This window comes from Strongylocentrotus purpuratus, unplaced genomic scaffold, assembly GCF_000002235.5.
Source record: "Strongylocentrotus purpuratus isolate Spur 01 unplaced genomic scaffold, Spur_5.0 spur5_contig_842, whole genome shotgun sequence".
NCBI lineage: Eukaryota > Metazoa > Echinodermata > Echinoidea > Camarodonta > Strongylocentrotidae > Strongylocentrotus > Strongylocentrotus purpuratus.
This window is the reverse complement of record NW_022145549.1, coordinates 351,914-359,325: the sequence shown is the minus strand read 5'-3', so window position 1 is coordinate 359,325 and position 7,412 is coordinate 351,914. Positions and strand designations below refer to the sequence as shown.

The 7,412-nt window shown below is 38.5% G+C and overlaps 1 long non-coding RNA gene across 1 annotated transcript; it reads right to left on the bottom strand.

Annotated features, from left to right (window-relative positions):
• Window positions 1-5,673: 5,673 nt before the first annotated feature.
• On the bottom strand, window positions 5,674-6,698 carry LOC115925422. Its single transcript, XR_004064704.1, has 3 exons — window positions 6,589-6,698; window positions 5,972-6,123; window positions 5,674-5,813 (listed from the first exon to the last, which is right to left on the bottom strand). It is a non-coding gene; the product is annotated as an uncharacterized LOC115925422 (long non-coding RNA).
• Window positions 6,699-7,412: the final 714 nt, after the last annotated feature.

Below are 7,412 nucleotides of genomic sequence, written 5' to 3'. Positions count from 1 at the left end.
CACCAGGCTGAGTTATCTTTGTGCCCGGGACGTCCAGTGTGTACCCATCTGTTGTGAGGCTCCGAACAACTACTCTCTCTGTATAGGTTACAGAGTCTTCTGTGTTGTCAGGAGGGCCGAGTATGCAGGAGAAACGAGGAGTAGCTCCCGAACTCCCGAAAGGTGTTGACGTCATGACGAGTAGATGGAGTGGTGGGGCTGGGTAGAGAGATTATGTGTTATACGCTATAAAAGAACTGAGTATTATTATTATTATTATTATTATCAGAAAAAGATTATTGGTAATAATGCATTACCCAATCGTCTGTCTTATTAGTGTATTTCTATATTGATTGAGAATAAGAAGGTCCTTAAGTCTAAAGAAAGCAGTACCTTAAGTTTCTTATTCTCACCGATGTTATATTTTCTACATGTGGCTCGCTTATTTCTCATTTGTAATATGTAATCTAACTCCATCCCCTCTCCTCTAGAACCGTTACTGAGTGTATTGAGAATATCCGCCTATTTCGCCCTTCCGTCATTAAACAGAAATATGTTTCCTGTGTCACGGGTATCATGCATGGGAATGAGAAAGTTCACGGGACAACACTGATTAATGTATACGATAAACTCCAAATCGTTACCCAAAGTCTGGTAATTCTAATGCAAATATTTAGTGATTTTACAACATTCTATGTCTCCAATTTACATCTAGAAAGAACAAATTTAAATATGGCTTGGCCATCGAACTCAGCTGATTTTGTTCAGACTAATAGTGGCTTTGTTAAATGTGATAGCGTGTTATTCGATTGCTGTTTACGTGAAAATGGATAACAATGTCATTAATTTATATCTATTCATAGTTTCAGCCAGGGGCGTACGCAGGGGGGGGGGGGGGTTGGGGGTTCAAACTCCCCCCCCCCCTTTGTTTTTTTTTTTTTTTTTTTTTTTTTAATTATTAAAAAAAAAAAAAAAAAAAAAAAATTATACCCACGGTTAACCTAAAAAAGGTGACCCCCCCCCCCCCCAACGAAGAAAAATGTCAAATTTTGAAATTTCGAGACCAAAAAAAAAAAAAGTGTCCGCTTATTCCCCCCTAAAAACACGCCCCCCCCCCCCCCTTTGGGTTTTTTTTTTTTTTTTTTTTTTTTTTTTTTAATTATTAAAAAAAAAATTATACCCACGGTTAACCTAAAAAAGGTGACCTTACCCCCCCCCCCCCCCCCCCCAACGAAGAAAAATGTCAAATTTTGAAATTTCGAGACCAAAAAAAAAAAAAGTGTCCGCTTATTCCCCCCCCCCCCCCCCCCCCCCCCCCCCCTGAGCGACTTTTCGGCCGGCGCGATTTTCAAATTTTCGGGAGCAAACCCCCCCCCCCCCCCCTTGAAAAAATCCTGCGTACGCCCCTGGTTTCAGCAGAATCCTTAGTAATTATAGGTTAGAAGTTAGGTCACATGTTATCACGTCTATCACATTGTTTATTTGATATTTAAATAATATGACATACCCTCTGATTTCTCGCAGACAAACCTTCGTGAATATCCGCTACAAGGTATGTCAATCCAGCCGTTGTTTCCAGTTTCTACACAGTGTTCGTACCCATCGAAATTATCTGGATTCCCGCCACCCCATTCAGTGAATCTGCATATTCGAAGTTATAACAGTTTCGTGATATTCCTTTTTTAAATTTGTAGTACCGTGATGAATCAAATATCAGGAATTAGATTATCTTTGATGTTAAACAAACAAAGAAAAAAGGTATGTAGGAAACTAACGTTTGCCGTTTTCATAGTAAATCAATCCAAAACAATAAACAAATAACAATTTGTAGGGGTGGCTTATCAGAAAAAAAGCTGAAAGCCCTAAACAATGCAACAGTGATCGTCAGAAAGAAACAAAGATTGGTTCCATGAGCTGTAAATATGTTAATACAATGGCTCTTAAAACTAGCGAAATTGCAATTTTCTTAGTAAATCGATCGAGAACAATAGAAAATAACAATTTATAGGGGTGGCTTAACAGAAAAAAGCTGAAAGCCCTAATCTACGCAACAGTGATCGTCAGAAGATAAAAAATTGGTTCCATGAGTTGTAAATATGTTACTACAATGGCTCTTCTCGCTTTTTAAAGAAAACCGCACCCCGAAGAATGAGTGCGTAGATATTCTGAAAAATGAGATGTATTTCTGATGCATCAAGTCCTTTCGTCTTCTTTGTGCATGGCTGTTCGTCAACGAAACGGAGTTAAGTCTTTTGTCAACTCTGTTTGTTGCTACGGCAGGCAGCCAGTGAAAACGAGTTTGTTTAGTCAAATGATGGAAATGCAAGCATTAATTTAAACCTACATAACTTTGTTATTCCTGGCTCATTTCTGCTGATTGAGGTGTCGTATAAAAGGGCTGAAACTGATCTTTCTGGAAGTGTGATTTTCTCTTTGAAATTCAGACACTGCCCGCCAAATGACTTTTGGGTTTCCCCTCTTAAAATTGTTTTTAATCGTAAACTTTTTACACGTAAACCAACTGGGATCTAAGCAAAATTTATTTATGCGGCCCATTACCCTGGGCAATGGCAATCTTTTAAAAAGTATTGACCGATAGAATCACGACTCCAATTTCGACCAATCAGATGACTAGATTTATTCAACATCCTAAAGAGAGGTATATCATAGTTACTAATCAAGACCGGCAATGGGTAGTGGCATTATGTTGCACAAAGCAATCCTTCTCCCAACTGGTACCTATTGTTTTGTACAAAAATGCGTGTGTGGTAAACGGGCGACCGTGCAGATCTAGAGGTGAAGTGTGGAATGTGTAAAAAATATGAATGAATCGTTGTTTACTCTGCAACCAGTTTCGTTTAATAGCCAATAGTCTATTCCCATATGGTATACACACGGACCGGCTCCTATCGATGTGGTACAATCATCATTGCCTACTTATCAATTGGTCTTATTCCAAGTTTGTATAATGGCCATTCGTCTATTATTCATATGGTTTAATAATCATTCATTCATAATTATTAATAGTCATCAAATGATTATTAGACCTTGTGGATGGAAGACAAAATCGACATTGGACGAACTTTGAATTAAACGGACTTGAAATTAGAGTAAATGAGCGATAGACAAAAGGGTAGTAAACTTATTGGATATTGGACCGATTGGAAATTAGACCACATGATTATTAGCGCAAATGGTCATTAGACAAAATGATAGGTTGACAGATTATTAGACCATGTGGATAGTACACACGGCGGGTATAGACCAGTGGCGGATCAGGGGGGGGGGGGGGGCCCGGGCCCCCCCCCTTGAGAAAAAAAATCATGTAAAATCACGTGATTTTTACCTTTTTGGGGGGTTGGGCCCCCCCCCCTGGCGCTCAAGGGGGGGTGCAAATTGAAATTTTTTGAGGATCAAAAAAAAAAATGTGCTCACTACACCCCCCCCCCCCCCCCCCCCCACTGAGCGAATTTTTGGCCGGCGCGTTTTTCAAATTTTCGGGAGCAAAAAAAAAAAAAAAAAAAAAAATTGTGCTCTGCTCTGTACCCCCCCCCCCACTGAGCGACTTTTCGGCCAGCGCGATTTTCAAATTTTCGGGAGCAAAAAAAAAGAAGAAGTTGGGCCCCCTCCCCTAAGAAATCCTGGATCCGCGTCTGGTATAGACCATATCGTCGGTGGGGTGACAAAACCTCGTCTAAAAATCATGAATTTTCAGGAGAGCGAAACAACTTTCCTGTCTCAACAAATTTAGTGCTGTGACACCGTCTTTTCTTTTTAAAACTGGAATATTTATACAATTTTTTAATGTCATCGTTGAAATACAGTAAAATAATTGTTTTTAAATTTGAAAGTGAGTTACGAGGTTTTAGTTGTTATTCAAATTGAGTTACGAGTTCTTACTTTCAACTCTGAATGAGTTACGAGGTTTTGGTTGAATAAGTTACGAGGATTTGAATACACTAACTTCGGTACTGTTAGGCCGTGTGTGAGTTACGAGGAAAAGGAATTACGTATCTTATGTTACGAGGTTTTGTCAGTGCAGCTTCAAAGGGGGTTAAAGTTACGAGGTTTAGTATAAGGGTGTTTGTGTGGATTTGTGAAAAACCGAGACAGGAGGCGTTCCATGGATTTATCAGGTGGTGTCGTAGGCCATTAGCTACAAAATTATGCAAACAAAATCAAAATCTCAAAAAATTGAGATACGAGGTTTTGTCACCCCACCGACGATATAGACCAATTGGGTAGCAGACGAACTGGTTGTAGATCAGAAGAATATAAACCGTATACTGTTTATACATCTACCTCGAAATGCCCAAGTAAAGAGAGAGGGAGGGTGAGGATGGGGATGGGGGGAGAGGGAGATGGAAAGAGAGAAAAGAGAAAGAGAGAGAGAGCGAGAGAGAGAGAGAGAGAGAGAGAGAGAAAGTGGAAGAGAGAGAGAGAGAGGTAGGAGGGGGAGGGAGAGAGAGAGAGAGAATACAATGTCATCTTACCCTGTATTTCTTAACAGCGTTCCATCAGCCCATCGGAAATCGCCTTCCTTGCTCAGATCCTCAAGCCCAAACCAAAATCTTCCGTCTCCAATATTCCCAAATTGATTTCTTACTGCTGACTGTATTATCAAGAAAACAATAAACAATTTTCCATTTTATTTCCAGTGAATTTCTCGTCATAAATGGAAGTTTGAAGTATTTATTTTAGAAAACGTACGAAAAAAGCAATCAATATGATCAAGGAGACCTTGATATAAATGAGTCGTGATATTCGGTTGGAAGACACATGGTCCGGCAACAATCACACCGTGGTTGATTGAATTGGACTGGTTTATAACAAGAACATGACACGCAGCTCAAGGCTGATACTGTGTTTATTTCTCGAAGTAACCGAAATAAATTAATTACATCATGATAAAACACCACGTACATAATACAACTCTCCAATAAAAATTCACTTTATGATTTGAAAAATATACTAAAAATGAGGATCATTAACTTATCAAATATTTTAAGGTCATATCCATAAGTAGTGAAGAATATTTAGCAATTCATGTAAGCTTGTTTAGTATAAAGTTATAGTAAATCATAACATGATATGATTCAACAATATTACAACCTTCAGAGCAAAAAATAAAAGAGTTAAATGAAATCCATGTACATGTACTGGAACAAAACCTCACAGTAAGTGAGGAGACGACCAAATAAAAATCAAGATAAAGGGAAGATTAATTATGTATGGTAGAAGAGATAAAGAAGAGTAAAAGACGAAAGACCACCTACATCTATATTAACGGACAATAAACAGACAATTATGAAAATAGATATGAAAAAGATGTTGCATCGGATTGAATTAGATTCCACAAATGATTCATTTCATTACACAAAGATAAATTAAAGCATTGCGATAACTGATGCTTGTAATAGGTTGGGGGTATAATAATGTCGATTACCGTGTCGCCGATGACACTGTTTTCAAACACGTAATACAGACAAGGTATTCAGGTTGAATAATCTATAACAAAAAAAGGAATAAACTAAAAATATATAGGTGATTCTTTTACTCTGTACTTTCCATTAGGTAATTTATTTTAAAATTTACGAGTAGAATCAGACGTACAGTCCTTATATAAGAGCGAGTTCGTATTTGTTTCTTTGTATGCTTTACTTAGTCCGACCCGAGACAACTAATTACATTGATAGTTGATGTTTTTAACTGCGCGAGCTGTCCACCTGTTTGTTGGCAATATTCCGATGCGTTGAAATAGTTTGTTGAGAAGGTTGACACGTAATACTGTACGTTAAGCACTCCTGGAATATCTGTCCATTGTCCAGTTGGTACTGTGTAAGAAAAAAATAAAGTATATCTTAGAAAGAAATAAAAGAAAGGAATAATAAAAAGTATTTGAATAACGAAGTTCAGTTTGATGACGTGACAATCGAAAACCACTTATTATTTGACTGTACTTTCTCTTTACTCTCCTCAAAATGAACCTTACCTTGTGGTCTTTCACAAATGTACGGCTGTGTGTCATTACAAGATCTACTGTCCCATTGGCCATGCCTGTTCGCGTCATTTCCATCAGACCACAAACACGCGCAGGTTCGCACGGTAGAAGTACCCGGCTCATCAGGAGCCCAGATAGGGTTACTAAAATGAAATGTAGTAAATATCATAAGTTAGTTGGGTCATGTAATGAATGATCCTGAGCTTGTTGAAAATAAACAATTGTGAGAAATGAAAACGAAAGAGCAATGTAAGTTGACATGGAAGGCGGCAATGGAAACACCCATCAAGCAACGCATTTACCGGTACTACTACCTTCTCATAATCCCGTATTTGCTAATTCTTATTTATGTGGGTATCGCCAATATGTTACCATATTTCGCATGGGTTTTATTAGGATATTTACTTGCATATGGTTGTATATTTCATTATGTGAAAGGCCGCCTAAAGCATGGATCTTCTCGTAGTAGTTCCATGGTGTGGGTGTATGTTTGCGCATGTGTGGAGAGTGAACGTGTGCTAGGCGGTGCGTGTAGGTGCGTGCATGTGTGTGTGAATATGCGATGCCAGTTTCGCCAAGCAAAACAAAAAAAGGCCATAGAATATCACCTTATTTGAGTTTCATCAATCCAGGTGAATGGCTCAGCATCCGCGCTTCGACTTAGACCGAACCAGTAACAAGAAGGCGATGAATGGGCAGGCGATACAATCGATGTTAGGAACGTCTGTATAACAATTAACAATTCATTTAACATATCAAACTGATCAAAAGATGGCTGCATTAAATACGACATACCACATAGAGTCTTCTTCTGACGTATACTGTTGAGATTTGCATTTTGTGAAAATCTGTTGGAAGCCAATTGTCAGATTGTTAAAATATTTTCTTCAGTCTTCAAGGGGAAAAAGGGACGACACATTTTGAGGTTATCTTTCCAAATTGACTGATTTATTCACATTCCGATATGACTGTTCTCATTTTGAACTCTCATTGTTTTGTTGTTTTGAAATTTAAAAAGGGGGGTAAGAGGACACTTTTTTTCTTTTTTTTTGGTCTCGAAATTTGAAAATTTGACATTTTGCTCCGATAAGGGGGGGGGGGGGTAAGGTCGCCTTTTTTTAGGTCAGCCATGGGAATATTTTTTTTATTTTTTTTTTATTATTAAAAAAAAATTAAAAAAAACCCAAAGGGGGGGGGGGTTAACCCCCAAACACCCCCCCCCCCCCTGCGTACGCGCCTGACAGCATGTATGACATTGCAAACGCTAAACACAACACAATTGATAATCATAACCCGTAGAGATGTCGTGGTCAAGTGGATATAAGGGACTTTTAGATTGAGGGGACGAGAACACGACGAACGCCGACTGATCATGCGTGTCAACGTACTCAACTGTCCATGTTGACTACAAATAGAAATCTTTTAGATTTCA